This window comes from Heloderma suspectum, chromosome 2 (genome assembly GCF_057233095.1).
Source record: "Heloderma suspectum isolate Gila_16-S chromosome 2, 16-S_ref, whole genome shotgun sequence".
Classification (NCBI taxonomy): domain Eukaryota; kingdom Metazoa; phylum Chordata; class Lepidosauria; order Squamata; family Helodermatidae; genus Heloderma; species Heloderma suspectum.
The window spans coordinates 245,370,037-245,396,613 of record NC_139459.1 but is presented as its reverse complement, the minus strand read 5'-3'; the positions used below and the strand labels follow the sequence as shown (position 1 = coordinate 245,396,613).

Genomic DNA, 26,577 nt, shown 5'->3' with positions numbered 1-26,577 from the left:
TAATCATGTAATTAAAATGAAGGAACCAACCAACTTGCCTAAAAGAATGTTAGAGATCTAGCCTTCCAAAGAGGGGGGGAAAATTGGGCAAGAAGTGGCTCGGATAGCTTCAAGCCTCAGACAGAGGGCCTCTGGTGTTTGCAATCAGAAGGCATTGCGGAGCTGTTCCCTCTCTCTTTCCTTAATGGGTTTTCTGAGTGAGAAAAAAGACAGAAGAAGTTGTGAGAAAACATGGGAGGATCATGAGTAGAAGACACTGTAATCTGGACCCCCATAAATGTCACGAGAACCAAGTAGCCAGTTCAGGCTCCTTGCATGTCACAAGCAGCAACATAGAGCAATTGATTTGCAATGGCTCATAGAGAGTAACGTTGACTTCTTGCATGAGGACCAAGCTTCTAGTCATAGCTGAACTGTTGTGTAGAACTCAAGCCTTCTAACTCTTGTGCTGGCCAAAGGCATAAAGATATTAGTGGACAGTTGACATACGTAAGATTTAGACTCACCGCTACCATTATTTTGCCTTGGTGTAGGAAACATTCCTTTGAGGCTCAATTAGAGATGTTGGAGAAATCCACAATGGCACCAAATGAGTTCGATTTTTTATGAACCTGAGCCATGGATTATGCAGCAGACTGGCTTTTCCCCTGTTGGGTGGATTCCACAGACTTGTGGACTGTTTTTCTAACCTTTGGGAATTCTGCGCAAATTTTGTTGCGCAAATCACAAATTAACACACACTCCCAGCCAAAATGTACATTTCCCCCTAGGCTAAAGAGTGGAAATGTTGAATCTTGGGGGAATTCTGTGCTTTTGGGGGGATTTGTGCAGTTTTTCACAAGCAGATTTGTGCAAATTTGCATTTGCACAAATGAGAATTTGTGCGTTCGGAACTAAAAAAGTTGTGCCAATAGGCAGACGACAGAATGAAAGGTGCCTGACAATTTGCAAAATATAGACGGAACAGATTTTACACAACCAATACATCCCTAGGCTCAATACAGGGCAATTCTTTCAGTGAGTGAAAAGTGATGATAAATACTCTTCACCGTGCAGTAAGATGCTATGAGAAGATACTACATTAGTCTGAATATAAATACTGTGTGTGATATTATGAGAGTTCAAGTTGCTATATTCTTGCTCAATAGCTAGTGTGAGAAGGAGGAAAGGAGAAGAGGTTTTCCCATGAGTAGCACTATTCCTGCTCTTCTGCTTCTGGCCGTTGGCGATGTGGCCTTTCCTCAAAACTGAAGTGCTGGGTCCTTGAGGCTGTGTGTGTCCCATTTTCTGTGCAGGAAGTATTTTACAGAATGGGTTTCATGTTAGACCAGGGATATTGTCTGGAAGTATATGATGCCACAAACCTGGGTCAGTGCCTGAATGGAAGAGCACCTGTATATTATATACTACCCTGAGTTCTGTTGAAGAAGGGGAGATATAAATATAAAAATAAACAGACCAAATTATCATGTACAAGCTTGGGTGCCTTATTTATTAGCAGATCATTCTGTAATGAATGATGCAGCAAGCTTTGGCTGGTATGCTAACTAATCCCATTCCTGGATAGGTGTGAAATATGAATTTCAATTTACCCAGGACCACTCAGTTGATCAGGCTGAGAGGTTTGGGATCTTATGAGGTGGAGAAGAACAGGCACACAACCAGTGTAAATGAAAGAAAAGGAGATTCATTGAAATAAAAGAAATAAGCAAAAGTAGAAACTCCTCATAGAGTTGGATTCTCGCTGAGGCTTAAGAGGTTGCATACCTCTTAGGTACAAACTTATCACAAATCAGTCCTCAAGAAGCTGCGCACTTCTTGGTCAAAACGTAGTTACCCAAATGTGGTGCATTAAATGACTAAATATACAGTTAATCCCTGTTTGTTGCACAGTTCCAGATCGGTATATACTGCAACTGGCCCACTGAGGCAACGGTGATACAGTGTCAGCCAGGCTCAAGCCTAAACCTGCTGTCTTATATCCAAACCCAAACAGTAAGTATGACAGAACAAAGATAACTGCGCCTTAAATTCTTTCCCTGAATTCTACCCAACACATAGTCACCACACGCTATCAAGTACTTGGCCAGAGCGCTTAATACATGTCCCATGGATTAAGGGCACTGTTGGTACGTATGTGCACATACAAACGATCCAGATGCAACCATATCCCTCCTGAACAATGGCTGATTCAGGGGTTTTATACCCTTTTTCCTTCGTTAGGGCCTATGGCATCAAAGAGGGGTTCAGTATGTTCTTTGTGGATAATACATCATGTTCCCAATTTCCAGGAGTGACGGCTGTTGAAGACAGCCTGGCACCTCCTTCCGACTCCCCAACATTTCTCAAGGTTGTTTCTGTGGTCATAAAGTGCCATCCTTCATTATCAAAACATCTGCAGATACCCCTCCTTTATTGGCCCATTTCCATCTTCTGTAACTGATACTTTGGCAATCTTCAGCACATACCAGAGCACCCCCATTTAGCCTTCCTCCAATAAAGCCATTCATTCTCTATTCACACCTCACCTTTCTGACCTGGGCTAGAATGCTTCATATGCACATGACATGGAATGGGTAAAAATTAACCTTTTCACATTTTATGATGTTCTCAATGGACACTTAAATGTTTTGGGTTACAGGGTACATTCAGGATGTTTACAATTCATGTTACATTCAGGGTCAAACTTTGCATTCTGTTTGCTTCACACCATGTTCATTACATTTCAAAAGAGGACAAGAGTACATTGTGACATCTGAAGTCTACAAGGTTATCTACTAGGAGCAGGGAGAGAAGTTATAGAGGGAAGCAATCATTATTGACAAAAATCAAGTAAAAGTGGATTTAAGAAATGAGAGAAATTAATAAAAGTAAACTTAGGGAGCAATCCTATCTAGATAGGCAGCCGCCTCTGAACTCGGAGGCGACTGCCTATCCAAAGCAGGGCAGGAGAAGCACGGAGGGGATCCTTCCCTCCATGCTGCTCCTGCCCTACTTTTTCGGCTAGACAGCCGATTGCGGCACTGTCTAGCCGCGGGAGGACGGAGCAGGGAAGGAGGCTGCTGTATGACACATAGGATGTGTCATACAGCCAGTTACGATCTCTCCGCCCTGGAACGCCCCCAGCCACGCCCCTTTCTGGCCACTCCACACTCCTCTTGTGAGCGCAGAGGACAGGGGTGTTCTGTGCTGCCTCTGAGGTAACGTGGAAGTGGGGGGAGGTCGGTTCTCCAGGAAACAGCATATCCTTTGGCTGTCTAGCTGCTGTCTAGCAGCCATAGAATTGCTCCCTTAACTACTTAAGGGAAATATAAGTGGATGTAAGGAGATATAGGGAAGACAACATGAAAAAAATAGGAAAAATAAAATCACGCTGTGTCATAGGGATAGCCTAGCCACTGTGATTCATGTACTTGTAACCTCATGATTAGATTACCGTAATGAACCCTATGTAGGGCTGCCCTTATACCTGGTTTGGAAGCTGCACCTAGTGCAGAATGCAACAGCTAGGATGCTCAGTGGAGCATCCAGCTATATACATATTACACCTGTGTTAAAAGAACTGCACTGGTTGCCTATTAGCTACAGAACCATTTTCAAGGTTTTGTTGCTGACATACAAAGCCCTAAATGATTCAAGACCTGGATACCTAGCTGACACACCCAGTCAACCCCTGAGATCTTCTGAGGAGGCCTAACTGGTCATTCCATAGCCAGCGGAATGTCACCAGGCAGCAATAAGTAAGCGGGCCTTCACAGGGGTGGCATCATCTCTTTGGAACACTCTCCCACGTATGATTCAAGGGGCAGAAATGGTGGCAAATTTTAAATGCTTCTTGAAAACACATCTATTCATACAGGCTTTCCCTGACCTGTGAGAGACTCTGTTACCACCCTATTTTATTATTTTGATAATGTAATGTTTTTATCTGTATGCTGCCCTAAGATCTTAATGATATAGGGTGGGATAGAAATGAAAAATGAATGAATGAATGAATGAATGAATAAATAAATAAATAAATAAATGTGTTTAACTGTTTTTATTTACTGTTTTCATCTTGTTTTTATATTGTCATGTTGTATTTTAATGTAAACCATTTAGAGCACAATCCTATGGCCACTAGACAGCATCTAGACGGCTGTAGGATTTTTTGTTTTCTGGGAACTGACCTCAGAACCAGTGCTCCGAGGTCAGTTCCCAGAAAACCGACTCCCCTCCCCTGCTGCCTCGCAGGCAGGGTGCTTTGTCCCTGGCTCTGTGCTTGTAAGAGCAGCACAGAGTGGTAGAACAGGTGGCGTTCCTGAGGGTGGGAGGAGGTTGGCGGAAGCACCGTTATGACACTTCTTATGCACCATCCAGGCTCCCCCCCACTCCAAGGCACCCTGGCTAGACAGCCAAAATCGGCTAGCTAGATGAAAGTATAAGGCGGCCAGAGCACAGAGGAGAAGATCACTTTCTCGCTCCGCCCTCCCGCCTCGGTTGCCTCCGAGTTCGGAGGTGGCTGACTATCCCCATAGGATTGCACCCTTAAGGATTTTTTTATATATTAAGCAGTACAGAAGTATTATAAAAAGTGAAGTTATGATTTCAAGCTGTTTGCTTTACTGATAATAATGTAGTGTAATCTGTATTCACCTAAAGAGAGGAACATAGGTTTGGGGCAAGTCTAATGAAGGAAGAACATGTAATGCAGCCTTCCCAAACCTGGTGCCCTCCAGATGTTTTGGACTACAACTCCAGCATTCCTGAACATGCTGGCTGGCACTGATGGGAGTTGGTGTCTAAAACATCTGGAGGGCATCAGGTTGGGAAATATGTGTGAGTAAACATATGGCTTAACTCCAAGCGTGCTGTTGAACAAGGGAGGGGATTCTCTGTTGACAATTCCTGCTGCAGCCCTTTACACCACAACACAACCTGCAATTCTGAAGGGTTCCCCAAGCTCCAGAACAGCTGTGGGGGCACAGGAAACTGTAGCAGGAATGGGGAGGATGGGAAGCTTTACTGCATAAAGAGAACTCCATTCATTCATTCATTCATTCATTCAGATCTCAGCCTTTTTCTACTACGCTTTGTTCTTTTCATATGGGATCATTTTTTTTCTGAGCTAAATGAAGCGTGTACCTTTTTTAGACCTTTCCATTTAAGTGAAGTGCTGGTACCCTGTTTCATATGTATGTATTACCAATTTGTGTTAACATTTAAATGATGGTCGTTGTAAAGATGTGAGAGCCTTCTATTGCTGCCTGGTTAGATTTGTGACTGAGTCATAATATCATTTAGTATGCTATTCCCCCCGCCCCCCTGGATTCATCATAAAGGAAACTGTATTAATTGGGCCACTTTGGGATGTGGACTGCCATGACAATGTGTTCATCCGAAAACTGGGTGGAGGACACCCAGTTACCAGAGGCATCACCTACGCCTCTTCTCTGCCACTATCTTCTGGATAACTTGCACCTGCTCTTGCTGGGGCACTAACAACATCAGGACTTCCATGTTTGAATCCTTCCATGTATAGGGTGGATCAAAATATTTGCATAAGCAATTTCGTGAAGGATATTACCTTTGGCAGAATTTAGGCTTTCTCCCCTTCCAGGGTGTCTGTCCTGAGCATGCAGCTAGAGCAAAGAAGCTGGAACAAGGAGCTCAGTGAGAGCTGTTAGCCCAAATGATTGAGTGATAATGGAAAAACTTATCCACCAAACTCTGGTCTCTAAAGCTCTGACCAAACCTGACGTTTTCCATGCCAAATGGTGCCCCTTCTAATGTTGTTAAGGATTAAACAAATACTGCCCAACTGCCTACAAACTAGGCTTTCTTTTGGTGTAGTAGTAAGTTGTCTGTGATGAGCATATTTTTATGCCTCTTTTCTCTTTCTATTTGTAATAGTTGTGTTTTGTCTTTATAGTTACTTGTTTTTCTGTACTGTGTTAAATTTGTATTATGATTATAAAAGTAGTAAACCTAAGTTTTGGGGTGTTTTTTAAAATTCAAATGATGTTACTTCACCTTGTTTGATGGACATAAATCCCAGCAAAATTTGCCATAGGAGATACCAGGCTTCATATGCCACTGGTTCCCAATGATAAGACAAAAATTAAGCTGGAATTGGGAATTAACAGTTTGATTCAAAATTAAAATTGTATCTCCAAATATGCCTTGTGGGATGGGAATTCTGTTTTGAGCCGCTTTATTTAATGATCAAGGGAAAATCAGGACAAAGGAAAGTCTTCCTGTTTTGCAGGTGACAAGCTATTTCTGAAAGATTAAGGGCCTTTCCAGCTGCTTAGAAAACCCATTCTTTTTAACGCTCTGCTCATGCTAGCCATGGTCATAGCAGCAGTGCTATAATGTATCTTTCCCACATAATGGATGGCGTATGAGATATTCTTACTGTGGGGCAGCTGTATTTTGACCCTTGGAAAAAATTAGGGTAGATGTGCCCTCCAGTACCAGAGAAGGCAAGTGCTCAGCTGTTGTGGTGGCAGGGCGGCGGTGGCGGTGGGGGGGTGGGGATCTTGCAAAAACAAGTTCACAAAATAATACCAAGTAATTGCTGCGTGAGGAAGAAGTAGTCCTGCTGAGCTTTGCGGTTTTAAACAGCTTGTTTTAAATGGAGCGGCTGAGGTCTAATGAAGTTAAAAAAAAAAAAAAAGGAAGAAGACTTGTGCTGCTAATGACATTGCAGGCATCCAATGGGTGGCTGTGGCACCTGTGCAACCGTATTCCGGTCCAGCAAGAATAGGCTGGCTAGCTTTGGGCAGAGTGGGAGCTGGAATCTGATTTCTCCAGTGATACAGTATTTCGGTTTTGAATGCTGTGAAGCTGTTCCTTGAGGTAAAACATCTATACCCTGATTAATGTGCTTGATATGAGCTATAGGATCAGCAGGCACACTTGATGTATTTGTTGCTGGATTGTATCCCTTCAAATGGGGAGGGTAAGATTGAAAAATCTACCATATATAAAGCTCCCCTGTAGACCACGGCTTGGTTTGTACATAATGCTAGTCCATGATTTGTTTAACTGGTGGTTGATGCCCCACCCAGAGTTTGACCCAGTTCATATGATCATGGTGGCTGAAACAAGCCACCATGCATGTCGCCTGGATTTCCTTAATTACCCACACCACACTCCTTGCCATTCGGGCAGCAGGACTTGTTTGGAGTGGGCAGCAACCCTCAAATAATCCATGGGCTATGTTGGGTTATTTATAGGTTGCTGCCCACCCCAAACAAGCCATGCCACCTGGGTTTGGATGACACTGCAAGCTGCGCCAGTGTGGGTAATCAGGGAAATCTAGCCAGCGTGCAAGGTGACCTCAACAAGCCACGATGGCTTGTTTCAGCTGCTGTGGTCATGTGAACCAGGCGTTTGTCTGGCAGATGCTCAAACTCTGGTTTGTTTTCTTAATCTCTGGGTTATTTGTTTCCCTCCTCCTTCGTCCGTTCCCTCCCTGTATCCCAAATGTCTTTGTGGTGCCGTGGTACTAGCATGTAATGCAGTTGTTTTATTGGTTGTTTTTTTTTTTTAACCACTCCTGCCTGCTGCCTCTGTAGCTTTGCAAAACAACCCATGGTTCTGGATTCACACATAACTAAAAGCTGTGGTTTAAATAACTCTTGGGTTCACAACCTAACAACAAACCATGGGTTCTCTTTCTGAGTTATTCAAGGTTAACAAACTATGGTTTTTAGTGCAGCTGGGTTCACACATCACAACAGCTCGGAATTCAACAACCCATACCGTTGGTTAGTATTATGTGTAAACCCAGCCCTTGTCTCCCTGAAATGCTAGTTTTGTGTGTGAAGCATTCAAATATTCAACTTCCCCCACCCCTGCCCAACACACTCTGCCCCCCAGCAGTCTGAATTTGTACAGTCTAACAAGAGAAATGTGATGTGAGTCTTCTGATAAGTACATCTACTGCATTACAATTAGGAATGGGTCAGGGAGATCCCATGTTCAAATAAGTGTGAGGTCTCCTGGTGCAGTTGTTAGTTTCTGTGCATGGAGTGTGAGGAGTGCAAAATCCTGAGACCCGCTCCAAGATAAGGGTGGAAGAAGTAGCATCTGAACAGGCCTAAACATTTCTCATCACCATTGCCTTATTTTTATTGTCAGGGGGCAGAAGGTGACCAAAATGACTTTTGAGATTTTTTTTTTGCTCAGGTAGATTACTTGTTCAAACAACACATTTTGAATGATCAAGGTAAAGAGGCCAGAAAGCCGGAAACCACAGTATTGCTTTTCCGTAACGTGATTCAGTCCTTCTGTTGTCAGCATCTATCTCAGTGGAGACAGAAAACAGAACTTGATAAGCTTTGTGTGGGTTGGGGGAAAATTGACTCTCAATGCAGCTATCTCTCACTTCCTCAGCGGCTCTCATGAGAAATGAATAGAGCCATTTGCTGAGCTATGACTCTTCCAAGGTGGGAGATATCCCTCTTCCGTACAGACCTGTACCTCAGAGTTGTGGTTTGTTCACAGGAGCTACAAAGGTGCACCAAATCAAGCTTGCTTGTAGGAGAGGTAAGAGACTTTTAGTCAGCTGGACCTATAATTTGGTGGAAATGTTAAAAAGTCATTTAAAAAAGCAGTAGAATGGCATTGGCCAACTTTTGCAGGCTCAGAAATCAAAGACATCCTAATTTTAAATTAGCTGGTTGGACAAGTTTCTGTTTCCCAGATAATTTAGCTATTAAGGAATGTGGGGAGGCATTATATTTTGTCACCTGCACCTTCTCCTTGGTGGAAGGCTATAGGTATGGGCAAGGTAAAATTTTGGGGCTGCCATGATGTAGGGTGTTTCTACATTAAGCAAACCCCCCGCAAAAACCCACTTCCTTTCTGGAGCTTCCTGCTTTCGGTTTATTTGCAGGATTAGGAAGGGCTGCTTTACATGGCAGCCAGGTGGTTTGAACTGGGGGAGTACCTCCCTCCCTCCCTGGCATGTGTACAAAGGAGGCAGGGCTGGGGGGAGTCTTGTTTTCATAGCTTAACTTCTGCTGTACTCTTTTCTCGCAGTCCCCAGGAAACCTTTGACTTACATCTGAGTAGACATAAAATGTAAGATTGTGCTGTAAGTCTGCAACCCTTGGCACACTTATGTGGGAGTAAGGCACATTGAACTCAATGGGACTTACTTCTGAGTAGACATGAGATCGTCCTGTAAGTCTGCAACCCTCGGCACATTTATATGGGAGTAAGCCCCACTGAACTTAATAGGTTGCTCTGAAACAACAGAGGATGTTGCTTTTGAGCTTGGTGAGGTGGGAGATCAGATGTGTCTCCCTTCGTTGCAGGGAAGCATTTTATCCTTTTCTCCCTCCAGTTTAGAAATGCAGAGGCAGGAGACGCAATCGGCAGGTGATTCTTGCCCTCGCTCCTGTCAAATCTCATCCTGACTGCACCCCCAACAACTGAAAACAAATGCCCACAGCAGGCAGACACAGCAGTTTCTTCTGCTATTGGAGAATTGCACAGGGAGGTCATGGCAGTGGCACTCCTGTTCTGTGGGCTGGAAAAGAATACCACATTTTTTGTGTTTGTGGAAAACATGGGATTGGCTGGAGGAAATGTCGGGAGACAACCTGGAGGGTAACAGGATCATCTAAAGAGCCCACAAACTTCCGAGAGAGAGCCATCTCAATACCAGGATAAAAGCTCCATGTGATGAACCCCATAGTGAATAGGCTGAGTTTACCTACTGTGGCTGTTGGATAACTGAGGGAAAACTAGAATGAGATATTGTACTTGACACTGGCTTTGTTTTATTTTTATTCAATTTCAGCCTGAATATCTTTCCAAGGGATACAATATTTACCTCCCTTTCTAAGGACTTGTCAGTGTTTAGACTAAATTAAAGAAGAATGTTCTGTAAGTGGTCATGGGAATGGACTTATTATCTTGTATATATTACAGAAGATGTCTACTTTTTGACCTAATACTTTGGGCATATGGACGTTAAAACATTCTCTCTCATGAGAGAGAAGTTGATAGCTTGTGGCAGATGTAAGACAACAAGCATCTTGATTGGAATCTGGAGTAGATTTCTTGGTTATTGAAAGGTTCTCATATTTTTTTTTTTAACAAGACAAAAATTATACCCCATTTTTATACCCCAAGTTGATGGTATAATAAGCCTCCATTTGCCATGATTCCCTCCTCCCACCCCTCCCTTCAGGTTATTGTCTGACATATGTTAGATTTGGTGTCTTACATATTAAACCATTTACAGTTTATCACTTTCACATTTACCGGTTTCCTTATTCTGCTGTGTTGTATGTATGTATGTATGTATAAATAAATAGAATAGGGGAGGAGGGGACTTTTTGAAAAAAAGAAAGAAAGATAAAAAAAGGAAGTGTAAGAGCATGGGGTTGGTAGTGCAAGGGGGACATGTCTTCTCCTCTCCAGTCTACACAGCGTTCTAAAAAACCATCTGCCAAATACTTTGAAATTTGCCTTCCCTCCCTTTATGTAAACCATTTGTTCATAAGCTGTGAGCTCCAAGAGGTCTTTCACTTATTGATCCTCATTAGGGGACATAGTGGCTTTCTACTTCTGCAGTATGATACCTTTGGCTAGGAGTGATCTGGAGCTGATGTTATGATGTAGAAATGCTACTTATTTAAATATGTTGATGCCAGCAAGTGTTACTGCAAGGAACTTTGGCAGAACCACACAGGCGAGCAAGTTGCCTTTTGCTAAGAAGAGGCATCTCTGAAAAGATGCAACCATCAGCAGATCTTTTAATAGCATGGAGGGACAGAATGTAAAGCCACAGAAATAACATTTGGCCGGGCATCTTCAGTGATGGCAGAGGTTGAAAGGATGCTGCTCAGGGCACTGAATTCAATGCCATACACCATGATATTTTGTTCAATGACCAGTGAGCCTTTTACATTTACATCTACACTGCTGTTTATATTTACATTATTAGGTATGTTTAAAAGAACAATATTATGCAATGTTTTAAAATCCTCCATTAATCTTTATAAGTGGCATAGTTAAAATTCATTCAACTGCATATATGTATGAGAGAAACAAGGGATCACAATTTGATGTGTTTCATAATATGAGCCACAATATACTGTCTTGATTTTATTTTTTTGAATGACACTGTTCTAAACATGTTGCACTTTTTTAACTGCTGCAGCTAGGTCTGACATTTATAGGAAGGATTATAAGATTCTGGAATTCTAAATGGCCAGTCTGTCAACCACCACTCCTGCACATTTCTTTAACCATGGTGATTGTGGGATCAGCATTTGTGGATTCTGCCAAAATATGAATTTGTGGCTTCTGCCAAAATATGAATTGGGACAGAATGGCCCTTGTAATGTGTAAGAGGGAGAAAAATCTTCAGGCATGGTACAGCCAAAATGAAGTGCTTTAAAATACCATTTATTTTTAAATAGGAGACGTGCTTGTTTTTTAACTTGCTTGTGCTTAACTTGCAGTTTACAGGAGAAAAAAAGGGAAAAGGGCCTCAGTTTTAAAAACCTGGAATAAAATCTAAGATTTTCAGAGGGATATGGTTAAATTCATATAACTTGTAAGGCTCCACTTGACTCTTGAGAGCTAGATGTTACCCCAACTGAATTGCATATTGTAAAGCCATCCCCCTATCTAGATATAAATGACACAACGGAAATGTGATTGAGATAATGTCTTGCCTTTAATATGATGAAGTAAGACTGCAATCCTATGCATGTTTAGACAGAAAAAATCCTACAATTCCCAGCATGCTCCAGCCATGCATGGCTGGCTGGAGGGATCCTAGGGAATGTAGGACTTGTTTCCGTCTAGGACATTTTTCATAGGATAGGATTGCACCCTAACTGTTTTTAATTCATGCAGATACTGTGTTAGGACAACAGCAGTATAAGCTTATCTGGCATTTTCAGGATATATCTTGGGCTTGGACAAATAGTCAGGAAACAATTATAAGTTGGTCTCAAAATATGGCACGTTGATGACCAAACTGGTTGAGACTATTTGTTGTTCATCCTCTCCAGGGCTGTGTTTCCAAGAGAAATTTATTCCTAACTGGCTATGTGTTGAGGTCGTTAGGGATAGATGGAGCTTATGAGGGAAAAATCAGATTTTCTGAGACTGCTTAAAGTCCAGTTCTTTTCCCCAAGTTGGGTTCTTCCCGGTATAGTTGCTGTGTGCCCCAACCCCCTCTTTGACCTCGGATCTGCCTTTCACCGTGACCCCAGTCAAGGGGTGTTTCCTTTCTCCCATCCCTGGGATTCCCAGCATAAACCAATTAGTGTCTACTCAGAAGTAATACTGTGCTCAATGAGGCTTGTCTCCTAAATGCCCACATCGGAAGTAATTCATTTCCCCCACCCCATTACAGTGATCAAGCACAGCAACAGGAGAGAAAGATTGGGGCTCCTTAAGCAGCTTCTCCCTCACTTGCGCACACAGGAAGTAATTACTTCTAATTTTCACCTTCCTTACAGAGAAAGCGGGGAGTGCCTGGAGGGGGGGGGAGCCTCTCTTATTGGTTGAGCAGCCCCTGCCACTCAGATGATGTTCACTCCACCCCACCCCCATCCTACCTGGAAGTATGTTAGGAGAAGAGACTTAAAATGGGGCGATGTACACCCCCATGGAGCCTTGCCTGGACCAAAAGCAGCTCCTAGAAAAGTACGAGTAGGCCACTCTTTCCTCCTTCTTTCATTGCCATGGGCCCAAGTTGTATCTGTGGAAAATCCTAGTAGTAGTTGCAGCAGAAAATACTTTATTATTTACACTATTTATTAACACCATATATGTATGTATGTATGTATGTATGCATGCATGCATGCATGCCCCATTAACATTCTCTGGGTAGTTATCAATAGAAATTTAAAAACATAAATAAAATCTGTCAGAATAACCACAGTATAAAATTAAAATAAATAAAACCAGTAACAGTGAACCATTAACAGGCAGAGCAAAAGCACCAAAAGAAACTAAGATTAAAATTTACAATGCCCAAGAAGGGCCTCTGAAGGTGATCTTAGGTTCTGAGTAGGTATGTGTAGAAGGAAGCAATCCTTCAGCTGACCTGGCCCCAAGCCATTTAGGGCTTTAAAGGAGGGATGGGGAATATGTGGCCTTCCAGATGTTGCTAGATTATAACTCACATCATCCCTCACCATTGGCTATGCCCCCTATGGCTGATGGGAGCTGCAGTCCAACAAAATTTGGAAAGCCACATCTTCCCCTTTGTGAACCGCCCAGAGAGCTTCGGCTATTGGGCGGTATAGAAATAAATAAATAAATAAATAAATTCCCCATGCCTGCTTTATAGGTTAATACCAGCACCCTGAATTGGGACCAGAAAAAGACTGTTAGCCAGTGCAGATGAGAAAGTACTGGCATAATGTAGTCGAACTGTCCAGTCCGACTTGCTGTTTTATTTTGGACTAGCTAAAATTTCTGGACCATTTTCAAAGGCAGCCCCATGTGTAACTCATTGCAACAATCTAAATGGGAGGTTACCAGAGCATGGATAACTCTAGCAAGGCTATCTTGGCCCAGATAGGATCATAGTTGATATATCAATAAGCTGGTAAAAAGTGCTCTGTGAATTTGGAGAATTACACCCCCTTCCCATTTATACAGTTGCTAATACAGGACATATAACACACGTCTTTTTCTCTGCTTCCTCCTCCCAGTTCCTCTATCCCCATGTTTATTATGTGTCTTTGAAAATGTATGTGATGTACAATATAGAGCTTTAACATACATAAATGCATACATCTGAGAGAGCGAGAGAGAGCACAAAAGTACTGATGTAGTTGGTATGGTGGGGTTGATGGTGTGAGGAGGAATGGATCCTTTGTACCTCAGTCTACTAGAAAGTTCTGCCAGTTATATGACTTGATTTTAATGAGAGGAGGTTTGAATTGTGTCTTTGACCCTACGTTACATCTTTAGAAACGTCTAGCCTGCTCAAATGTCCTTAAACATATTGGACAGGCATCATTTGATGGATGGAAAATGCTGTACCCTAACACACATTAAATCAATGTTCATCCTGTTATAACCCTTACTATAGTTGTTTTTTGTTTTTTGTTTGTTTGTATTGCCTATTATGACTCATATTCAAGAAATTCAAATGGGACATTGACCAATGCAGACCATGCCCCAATTATCTGCCTTTTAATCTTGGAAACAATGGAAATGAAATAGTTTTTTGCTTTAAAATCTTTGGAATCTCAAATTGTATAGATCAAATAGAATTCCATGAGCCACAACATACACAGACATAGGGTATACAGTTATGACAGATTGGGTTATTTGGAGAAACCGTGTTCTTAAAAATTTGAAAGATCCCTTAACATCCTAAGGCAGAAACATTTTGACTTAGTTTATTTCCAGTTTCTAAACATTAAGATAAGTTACCAGAAGTTGATCCCTCCTTTATCAGTAAATAGTTTGTAAGATAGAAGGAATTTCTAATCTGTTCATGATTTTTTAAAATGCTAAATATCCATCTGACAACTTTAGTGAATGAGTTTCTTTTATCAGTTGAATATTTGGGAAACACAATATAAGATCTGTTACTAGTGTCTCAGCCCAGCCAGACTAAACAAAATGTTTCATACTGACAGATTTTGATGTTGGAGATGTTCAGCAGACCATGCTAATGTTATTAATCTCTGGTGGAACTGTAATTATGCTCAGACATACTGTTCTCAATTGTGTTAAATTATGGTAGTAGTTAATAGGTTAGATTTGTCTATCTTGTTAAATCATATTGAGGATATTTGTCAACTGCCTATTAGATTGCTTATTCTGAAACCTTTTTTTAGCTGCTAAGAATATCTCCTCAGTACTGGAAACTGACAACTGTACCTACAGTTAAAGAATTGGCTAAGGCTGAAATCCTATACATGTTTAGAGAGAGAGAGAGAGAAAGTCCTGCATCTCCCAGCATTCCCCAGCTAGCCATGCTGGCTGGGTCATGCTGGGAGTTGTAGGACTTTTTTCTGTCCAAACATGGATAGGATTGCACCTTAAAAGTACTTCAGATTGCCGAAATGGGCAAACTTACAGACAATTCTTAGACAGGTAGTGCTGATGGCAGAAAAATGAATGTTACTCATATCTTATTGGAACATGAATTGTAATTGTATAAATATAGAGACAAATTTTTTTTGTGTTTTTTCTTAAAGTACTCCAAGGTTTTCCCAGCTATATGTGAATCAGTTGGAGGCATCACTTGCAATTGAGGAAGTGCAATGTATAATTAAAAGGATGTGTAACAAATCACTGGCACTGATGGCTTAACACTGGAATATTATAGAAAACATTTATTGACAGCTTAGCAGAATTGTTAGCCAACACTATTAATTAATCTACATGATTAAAAATGTTACCTCAGTTTTGGCAGGAGGCAAGAATCACAGTTATTCTAAAACCAGGGAAAGACTATTCACTACCGGAATCATACAGGGCCGTATCTTGATCAGAACTTTAAAATATGGATTTCAACAACTGCAGCCAGACTGAATGATTTAATATCTACATATATCAATTCAAATCAAATGAATTTTTTTGCCAAAAAGAACAAATTTCCCCTTCCCCTGCGCTCTGCCACATGCTTATCTATGCCAGATGGCAAGTAAAGGTGAGCCTTGAGAAATACATATTCATCTCTGCAGATCTGCCGCATTTCAGTAAAAATGAAGAGTCAACAATCAGTTTAATAAATATATCCTTTTCTCAGTCACTTGTATGTCAGTCACTGCACCTTTTCCCCAGTCTACTAAATGAGACCTTCTTGATTTTGATTTTTGCTTGGTGTTCGTGTGTGCGCTCTCTCTCTCTCTCTCTAGCACATGTGCATGCATGCACAGACCCCCCCCCACACACATGCACCTCTTTATGTTTTTCTCTACCTGAAAAACTTTTTTCTTTTTGCTTAAGCAAAAGCAAGAACCTTTTGCTTAAGCACAGTACGAAAAGTCTTTGGGATTAGACAATTAGCTGCTGGATTAGTTCAGCATCCTGCCTTCTGCAGATGCCAGCCAGATGTCTCTGGAAATAAGCCCAGAAGCAGGACATGAGGGCAGCAGGCACCTCCCAGTGTTGCTACCCAGCAACTGGTATTTAGTGGCACGCTGCCTCTGAACCTAGAGATCCTACTTAGCCACTATGACTAGTAGCCAGTGATAGGACAATGCTTTGAATTCATCCAACCCCATTTTAAAGCCACCTAAACACCCTCTCTTTTTCCATGCCTTCCATCTTCCCGCTTTACCATCACCTTCCCCAAGCAAATGGTGGTTGAGCCTCTGGTGCAAACTTTAGGTTGCCTTGCAAACCAGTTTTGGGTCCTGAGCCATCAACTGAAGACCAATGTTCTATAGCAGTAAGGGAGAAGCCTGTGTAGCAAGTGAATATTTTTAATTTCTCAAAATATTTTAGATCAACCTGTTTTTGGTTGGAGATTAGAAAAGGATATGAATGTAACACATAGGATAGAATCCTTTGCAGTGTGCATCACCCCCTTTGTTCATCCTTGCTGTATAAAATGGATGTAGTTCTAATGCTGATAGAAAGCAGACTTAGTTGTCCCATAGTGGCAGTCCCAAGTTATTTTAAGGAAAGCCTGGCTTCTTTCTTAAAAAATACTTACACCTACCCCTTCCTCACCGAACTTGAATTGGGAATGAGATATTTGGAACCCTTAGAGCTTTTGTTTTCCAGGATGTGGCCAGCGTTGGAAGCATTTCAATTTGGAGGTGAGATTTTAAAACAAAAATTAGGTTTCTGTTTCTCCTGTTCCCCCACTTACTGAAGTCTTACTGGATTATCTTGGCCCTGATAATCCAGAAACTGAGACGTTCTTTTCAAGTTATATTTGAAAGCATGATATTTGTACTTTGGAGAGCTACCCCTAAATGTTTAAAATCCTTAAAAACGTAATTTTGAACTATAGTATAACTAATGCATTTGTCTTGCAGAGAAGATAGATTATGTTTATAGTGGCTTTTGTAGTGTTGTCTCTAAAGTTTCTGTTCTGTGAAAGAGATAGATAAGTTGTTACATTTATTTTCCATGTACATATATTTACACACTGCTGCTACTCCCAAGAACACATACATCTTTCTAAAGTATAGTGGGACATGGGCCTGAGTACTTACAATATTTTGGCAAAAGAAGGCACACTAAAGCTGAGGCTTGTCGCTCACAGAGGGTGTTGGAACAAATGGACATGTGAAATTTAAAAGCCATTCATGGAAATCTGGAACTAACAGTGGTAATTATCCATCCTCTGCATATTCCTTCATTTATGAAGTATGTCAGCACTGACTATAGACCTAAATGTTAATGTTTGCATCTTCTGTTCTGTCTTGCTGCCATTGCATGCAAATATGTTCTTAATGCCAAGTTTTATCCTGAGAAAGTCAGCACAAATATGTCACTGGCTCTCTCAACTATAGCCTTGAGGAAGCCTGAATTCTTTGATTTAAATGTTTCCCCTATAACCTGTACAGTGACAAATAATGCCACATTCAGGTGTGTGTACTCTGCTTAATATTATAAAGTAGGGAAGAGCAAATTTCAGCTTAGCCTAGTATGAACAACAAGCACATCATTTATTCAGCCCTAAAGGAAGGGAAAGATGAGTCTGAACATTTAAGATGGAAGACCTCTAACTATTAGATGAAAGCAGTGGTGCCTAATGCCCATTGGAGTGGTAAGCTGAGGGCAAGCCGCCAATGGTGGGTTGATCTTGGTGTGTCCCCATCCTCCTCCTTTACAATGACACTAAGAAGCACTGCAGTACAATTCCTTAACACGTAACTGAAGAGTAGTCTCTTACATTTTTTCAGTAGGCTTGGGTGCTGTCATGCTTGATTCTCTGCTCACAAACAGGATGTGGCCTCTACCGACCGTCCCAGCCATTACTCTAGCTAGGCCTCACTCCAGTGAGAAAAGCCAGGCTTAAAAATAGGGGGGCATCATGGGTGTATATTCAGATCTCAGTCTCCCACACAAGCACACACAGAAACATTCCTTTAGTCTCTGACATCTTTTATAACTTGGTATGTTGATACCCTGCTCTCTTCTCCATCTTCTGCAGCTCATGTGGAGTAGAAGTTAGAGTGTAGGACTCGGACTTGGGAGATCTGGGTTCTAGTCCCAACTTGGCCATGAAGCTCACAGGGGGATTTTGGGCCAGGCACTGACTTTCAGCCTAACTTACCTCACAGGGTTATTAGGAAGATAAAATGGAGAGGAGGACAACTGTGTAAACTGCCTTGAGTTTCTTGCAAAGGAAAAAAGTTGGGATATAAATGTAATAATTAAATAATTTTAAAACTGGGAATTAAAGCATCTATTCCAGCAGGCCTTCCCTCTTTACAATTCTTGTTCCTTTTTGCTGATTATTATATACTGTTCTTATGCTGTATTGTTTTTATTGTTGATTCTTTTGTTTAATTTGTTTTTTACTTTGTATGCTGCCTAGAGTATTTTGTATATAGGCAGGATATAAATTGAATAAATAATAATACAAAAATTATTAGGGTACATGCGTGTAGATTTTGCATTTGTCTTTTATAGCCTCCGCCTCTCCTTTCCACAAGCAGATAGTTTGGAGGTTGCAAATATGCTGGAAAAAGTCTTGATTTTTATGTTGGTACAGTATATCTGCATTGATGTATGCTTTGTGTTAAGAGAAAAAAAGGGAAATGGCTTGAATAGGATTTCAAAGTAATTTTGGTTATTGGATCATTTACGAGCTTGTTCCCCTTCCAACCAATTAACTGTGTTTGCGTAACAGCCTCACAGGTCATTTGGACTTTGCATATAAATAGAAAGTTATCTTAAAAAGAGAGTTCACTTTGTGACACAAGGGGGCAGTGGCTATATTTTACTCTCTCTAAATTTGCTAGTATGCCCCAGAGCCCTTGATTGTACGTGGGCTGTATACCTTCTGTTATAATCCAGCTTGTTCTTAGCAACTATATGTAATATCTTTATATTTTACTTCAAGGGGATACAATAAGCATGCATAACCTTTGCTGGATTTAATGCAGTTACTCAAGTTCTTGAATAGTGAAATAGAGGTTGAATATAGAGGCAGATACAGATATAGGTGATATAGATATAGATATAGATATAGATATAGATATAGATATAGATAGATATAGATATAGATATAATCTAACTCATTCTGGAAATTTTGCCAGGCACATCAGCAACTGCAGTGCTTTCATTGGACCTGACAGTGTACTTTTATGGTACTGCAAGTCTTGCCTAAATTGCATATTGATAAACCTCTTATCTAATCTCCAAATCAGATTCTGCACTACAGCACGAAAAAAAAGTTTCACATTGCAATGTTCTGTCCAGCAAATATGGAATTCCAAGAATTAACATACAAATGTTCAGTAATAAACACAGCTTCCAATAAAATTCATTGTGAGCCTGAAAATGCCAGTCCATTAGGGGGAGTTTTTCCCAATGCAAACAGCAGGCACAGGAGGCCTGATATGGCTTTGAACCATGGGAGGGGAGGGAGGGTTAAAAAACCCCATGCCTGTCTCCCAGCCATTTAAAAGCCATCCACATAATGTATCCCTGTATCAGTGTAGATGAGACTGAGGAAGATGAGTCAATGGTCTGACTCGGTATATGGCAGCTTCCTATGATGTAGGGCTGGATTATCATATTGCAACATCTTAAGTGGCTTTGTTCAGCTCTCACTTGCTGCAAACCAGGCATTCTTGCCCATCTGAAGTGCATGCACAAATAAGACAATTTTTCACAAATGTGGGGGAAACTGTGGTTGTGGGCATGTATTAAATAGTGGAAATTTATTCCCAAACAAATCAGAGTGTGGCAGAACAGGGAGCACAGTCATTCTTCCTGCTTAATCAGACACTACAGGCCCCCTTCATTATTTTTCTATTTAATTTTATCTTGTGCAAATGAGATTGTGGAAACCAATGTGCTCAGACAATACCATTAAGCAGTAATGGGATTTGTGTAACTAAGTTTTTTTCTGGTACAAAAACCATAAATAAAATATATTGGGTAGAGTTCCACCTAAGACACAAATTGAAAATCCCATATTCTGTATTACTGTTTTCCATTTGAGACTGGTAGTGGTCTTTAAAACCAGTTAGTTTTTACCAGCAATCATAATGTAGTGCTGTACAGTTGAATAGAAGCCCCAGATAACATAGCAGATAGCACAGCAGTTACTTATATGAAGGAGTTCATGAACAGTCTCCAAAAAGATTCTAGCATTATAGGAAGACACACATCTCCTTGAGCACACTTGTATTCCATGCAGTCATTGAATCATTGGATAGCAGGGTTGGAAGGGGCCTATAAGATCATCGAGTCCAACTCCCTGCTTAATGCAGGAATCCAAGTCAGAGTAGGGATGGCAGAGAATTCCGCCACGGATCTTGGTGAGGCTGAATGCACTGGCATCCGGCCCCCCGAACTCTGTGGCGGAACGGCCTGCCACCCCCCCTGCGGATCCCCCCGGGATGAGACTTACCTGGGGCGGATCTTCTGGGCGGTGGCGGCGGTGGCGGCGGTGGCTGGTCTTCCAACCAGCTGCCGCCACCGCCATTTCCAGTGTTGTTAAAAAAAAAAGATGTGATAGGCTACGTAAAGATTTACATAGCCTATCATGGCTAGGTTAAAAAAAAAACACACACGACGTGATAGGCTATGTAAATCTTTACGTAGCCTATTACGTCTGACTTAAAAAAAAAACACACGCGCGTGCGTACGCAAATGGCGGCGGCTATGGCCGCCGCCATTTGTGTTCCTTCTTTTTGGACGTCTTAGTCTACGTAAATATTTACGTAGACTATGATGGCAAAAATCAAGGGGAACGCAAATAGCGTAGCGGGCGCTATTTGCGTCCCCTTTTGATTCGCCGTTTTAGCCTACGTAAAGATTTACGTAGGCTAAAACAGGGAATCAAAAAGGGACGCAAATAGCACCCACTACGCTATTTGCGTTCCCCTTGATTTTCGCCGTCATAGTCTACATAAATATTTACGTAGATTAAGACGGCCTAAAAGAAGGAACGCAAATGGCGGCAGCTATAGCCACCGCCATTTGCGTACGCAGTTTTTTTTGTGTTTTTTTTTACCCAGAGCCCTCTGCGGCCGGAAATCTGGCTGTGGACAGCTCTGGCCTGGCTGGGCCTGGCTGGCTGCTCTGCAGAGCTGCTGCGGAGCACAGCCAGCCGTTCGAGGATTCTGGGGAGAGGAACGGAGCGCCTCCCTCCCCGGCGAGGATTCCGGGGGGGAGGGACGGAACGCCTCCCCCCCACCATAAACATAATTCGCGAACAGGTAAGCGACTTTCATACATCCCTAAGTCAGAGCATCCCTGATAAGTGACTGTCCAGCTTCATCTTGAATGCCTCTAGTGTGGAAGAGCCCACTACCTCCCTAGGTAATTGGTTCCACTGTATAACAGCCTTTCTCAACCTGGTGCCCTCCAGGTGTTCTGGACTACAACACCCAGCATTCCAGCATTCTTGACCATTGGCCATGGTAGCTAGGAATGATGGGAGTTGAAGTCCAAAATATCTGGAGCGCAACAGGTTTGGGAAGGCTAGCACTGTATATAATCTTCCTAACTTCCCCCTGCTGCTTTTACACAAGACCGTTCACAGTGAATATTTGCCTCCTCAGCTATGTATTGCGTTCTCAAAGCGGCTTAGGGTGCAGTCCTATGCATGTTTAGACAGAGAAAAGGCCTACAACTCGCAGCAAAGCTGGCTGGGGAATGCTTGGAGCTGTAGGCCTTTTCTCTGTCTAACCATGCCCTAAATATCACATTCAGAACTAGTATAGGAAGACAAATTACAGGGTGATCCTGTGGTGTCAGGATTATTCAGGCAGTATTTCTTGCAAACACCCTTGGTCTTGCCTGGTGTTGTCACAGGCAGCAGCTCTCACTATGAGCCAAGGGAGTGGAGCTGAGCAGGTAGAACTTGCTCAGCTCATAATGGAGGCAGCTGTCTATTGCTGGCACCTGCATTAAATTGGTTGTTTGCATGAAATCTCCTCTCCCCCATGATCTATGTGATCTAAAGCAAACACAGCATATAACAAACAGCAACCCAGATTTCGGGAAAGCAACATTAAAAGCCCAGGAGGCTGGGGAGATCTGAGCACTGTCACACCAATGCGAAGAAATATAGTAATATGAGGTTTTGCAAATAACATTGAGCTAGATGGTGCCTGTGCTACTGAGAGCCATTTAAGTGGTCTCTGATTTCATATGGTGTCTCATTTGCAAGAAACAGATGCAGGCTGAATATTAGTAGGCAAGTGTAAACTTGTGGGTGGGGGAGGAAAAAGTCCTTCATTAACCTCACAGGCTTTCTTCACGTGGGAGAGAAGTTTTGCTGGGTTGGCTTTGCAATTACTCTTCATCTTTATAGAGCTAAACTAGACATGGCTAATTTTTGTTCACATGTTTGCCTTTTACACATTAGAAAAAAGGTGTGGGCAATTTAATGTTAACATTAAAAGGGGAGTGTAAGTCAAGGGTCCTGTCTGAACCTTCTCTCTCCCCTCCCCCCCCCCACGCCGGCATTAACTTGCTTAACTTCCTTCACTCGCATCATCCTGTTTGATGTTAACAATAGACACACAAATTCCAGTTTATATGTGAACAGTGCGGGGAAGACTTATGTATAAACAACTGTTGCTACCTCATCACAGAGAGTTTAGTCCTTACACAGGGCCTAGGATAAATATCGCCCTAGGCGAGAAGTGCCTTTGCTGCCCCACCTCCTAGTCAGTTTTGCAGGACCACCCAGAGGATTTATGCGGCTTGGTGCAGGTCTGATGACTGTCCAGAACATTGCTCAAAACCTTGATCTCTCAGCCACTGTGCTACAGTTTGCACAAGCCAAAGTTTGAAAAGCCACAAGCAGAGCAGTGGCAGTGCAGTATGCAACTCAGCAGAACTATCACAGGTTTTACTTAGAAGATTTTTTGTTTTGTAGCAGTTCCTATCTTTTGGTAAGCATTTTTAATTTTATTTTTATCTTTGAAAATAATAAAGAAAAGTTATAAATAAAAATATCCTCTTACAGCTTATGGCTTTATTTTAGTATTATTATTTATATGGTGCTTATAGTGTTTACATTCTGCCAACCTAGAATGTAATACTGTTTACATTCTGCCAACCTAGCAGTTCGAAAGCAAGAAATTGCAAGTAGATAAATAGGTACCGCTTCGGCGGGAAAGGTAACAGCGTTCCGTGCACCTCGGTGTTCAGTCATGCCGGCCACATGACCACAGAAGCGTCTTCGGACAGCGCTGGCTCTTCGGCTTAGAAATGGAGATGAGCACCACCCCCTAGAGTCAAACACGACTGGTTGGGGACACCTTTACCTTTTTATCTGTAGTGTTTACAGTATTTGAAGTGCGACGTCTTCAGTAACGTTGCCTCAAAATAAAGCTGTGTTCCACTGATTTTTACCTAGATGGCATCAAAGCGGAAATTGAAAAAGAAACGTACTTTCAAGCTAATTGAAGGAAGATCGTTTTTCTAGTTACTACCAAAACAACCTTTAGAACCTTGAAAAAAGCTTACAGACACTTGCTTTTGCCACCCTAACTCACTGCATACATTCATTCAAAGAACACAGCCACTGAGCTCACTTTCGTGTTTCCTCTCAGCTCGCCTTGGCGCCCCCTCAGCTCAGCTTGGCACTCTCCTCAGCTCAGCTTCGTGCCCCCCCTCAGCTCAGCATGATGGGCAACCACCCAGTTTGCCCACCCACCCCTAAAGCCAACTCTGCATACCCACACAAAACATAACACTACCTCATGGTATAGGTTGTTGGATTCTAGGTTGTTGTGTCGTGTGAACCCAGCTGTGCTAACAAACGATGGTTTGATAACCATGAACAACCCAGAAAGAGAACCCATGGTTTATTGTTGGGTTGAACTCTGGGTTGTTTAAACAATGGGTTCTCACGTGTGAACCCTGAACTATGGGTTGTTAATGGATTGTTTCTCCAGGTTACAGAGATGGTGGGTAAGAGTGTAAAACAACAACCCAGTGACTACTGTAGCACCTCAAAGGCATTTGGGATACAGGAAGTGAGCAGGTGAAGGAGGAAGGAAACAGCTCAAGGATTAACTGGGGGGCGGGAGGGGACACAGTTCTATTGTCTGTCAGACTCTGGGTAGGGCAACAAACTATGGGTTAAACGATGGGTCAGAGTTATGTGTGAACCAGGTCCATGTATCTGTCCTGATCTTTTAAACCATCAGCATCTCAAGATATTAAGAAGATTTTCAATAGAAATTTGAAATAATTGCTATTGTTTTGTTGTGGCAATAATCTGTTTTGCACCAGTTGTTGATGTAGGAAAGTACTTACTCTCAAAGTAGATGACTTAAAGAGGTGGAAAAGGCTAACCACCATTGGGTTGGAAATGGAATAGGTTTCATTTACTATTCAAGAAATGTAGTAATGCAGTGCTACTGTAGTCTGCTTATGATTGGTGCCAAGAAACTAGGAAAAGAAATAGGATGAAAATACTTGCCCAGGCAAGGCAATGTAGTGTAGTGTTGGTCTGCATGAAGAACAGAATTTTTATCTGTAAGAGGCATTTGGTAACTAGAAAAGATTTTAAAGATTTTAAATAAAAATCTAATTTAATTACATTTTTGAAATTATACTGCTGATGTTTTAAAGAATGATCAACAACAACTGAAAACCAGAAGAGAATTATCTATTTTGCAAAATATCAATAAAAGGAAAGTTACAATATCCTCTAGACTATATATGAAGAATGGGTGCATTGGCTGGTAAGGGCTTGTTACAGATTGCTAGAGCCAATATTCTATAGCTGATAGCCTGGCATTTTCAATAAAATATTATATACCACTTATGAGACCTGCCCTCTTAATAAAGGACCAGAAGGAACTCAGACAGGGTCAGAGTATACTGAGAAACAGTTGCGCTCCTTTCTTTGTTTTGAGGTATTTACTACTCCCACAATACTGAGGGATTGTTGTCCTGACACTATCAGTACTCAACGAGCGAATATTTCTGTGTTTAATAAACTGTTCAGCTAAATAAATATTATTATTAGCATGAGCCAGCATATGAGTAAATCTAATAAAAGCAGGTGGTTGTGGGGAAAAGGGAAACAAACAGGAATGAATTAGCCACACCTGCCTTTACTCAGAGAGAAATCAGATGGATGCATAAACTGAAAGGTCATGATTTTATGCAGTTTCTAGGCATAATTAGCTATAGAGGAAGTAGTATAATCCTGCTGCTGATGTGGTCTTTCCGTACTTCTTTCATATCAGACCCCCACTGTTATTTCTAGCTACGTTGCTTACGCAGTTGCTTCTGGCATTAGGTACTAACCTGCAAATTCACTGAGGCTAGCAGTGTGAGTCGTCCTGTACTCCAATTCATATTAGTTGCTGAATTGTTTCAGCAAAATGGCTGAGCTTAAGTGGCAACTTGCTGGCTGGTTGGATGAAGGAAGAATCTCCAACTATATAGGAACAACAATGTTGAATAGCTTGACCTTAAGGAATCCGTATCAATACTGAAGCAGACTCTAATGCTATTTTATTTTTCAAATTTTTATACTGCTTTCCACAGAGGTATCAAAGCAGTGAACATAAAATACAGTGGCATCAAAACAACAATAAATATAACAATAAATACAACACAATACATAATAATCAGCAGTAAAACCACACACTCTGTTGTGTGCTACAAACCATAACTGGCTCGGTCACTCTTCAGGGAAGGCCTGTGTGAAGAGATGAGTTCTAAGAAGATATCTGAACATCAGAGCTGTGGGGGCTGTCTAATGTCAATTGGTAAAGTGTTCCAGAAGGCAGGTGCTGCAACACTAAATGCTCTACTGCAAGTGCCCTTGAGGTGAACTTCAGGAGCATGTGGCACCCTCAGAAGCAGAGATTGGGCAGCGACATTAGGGGTGAGGTGCTACCTAAGATAACCTGGTCCCAAGTTGTTCAGGGCTTAACAGCACTTCCAATTTGGCCCCGCTAGCTTATTGGCAGACAGTGCAGTTCTTTTAGCAAGGCTGTAGCTTGCTGTTGGAAAGAGGCCTCAGTTAGCAGTCTCACCACTGCATTCTGCACCAGCCGCAGCTTCAGGACCAAGCCCATGGGGAGCCCCACAAAGAGCCCATTACAAGAATCCAGTCTTGAGGTTACCAATGCCTGTACCACTATGACTGAATTATCCAAGAATGGCCATAGTTGGCATACTAGCCGAAGCTGATAAAAGACACTTCTAGCACTGAAGGCACCTGAGCCTCATACTATGTACACTTGTCCTCCCAACTTCAATATGTGCCATACAGTTTGTGCAAGCAAAGTGATAATGTATCCCAATTACCTAATGTTACAGATACCTATAACTGTATAGTGAACCAGTAGGGTGTAGTGGTTACAGTGCTGGACAAGGGCTGGGAAGACCTGAGTTTAAGTCCCCATGAAGGTTACCTGGAGCCAGTTACTGTCTCTCCATCTAACCTACCTTCACAAGGTTGTTGGG

The 26,577-nt window shown here is 41.8% G+C and overlaps 1 protein-coding gene across 1 annotated transcript in view; it reads left to right on the top strand.

The window, feature by feature from the left end:
• The window catches only part of HTR4 (5-hydroxytryptamine receptor 4), a 317,066-nt gene that overhangs the window by 97,089 nt on the left and 193,400 nt on the right, over positions 1 to 26,577 (top strand). The window lies entirely within an intron of this gene.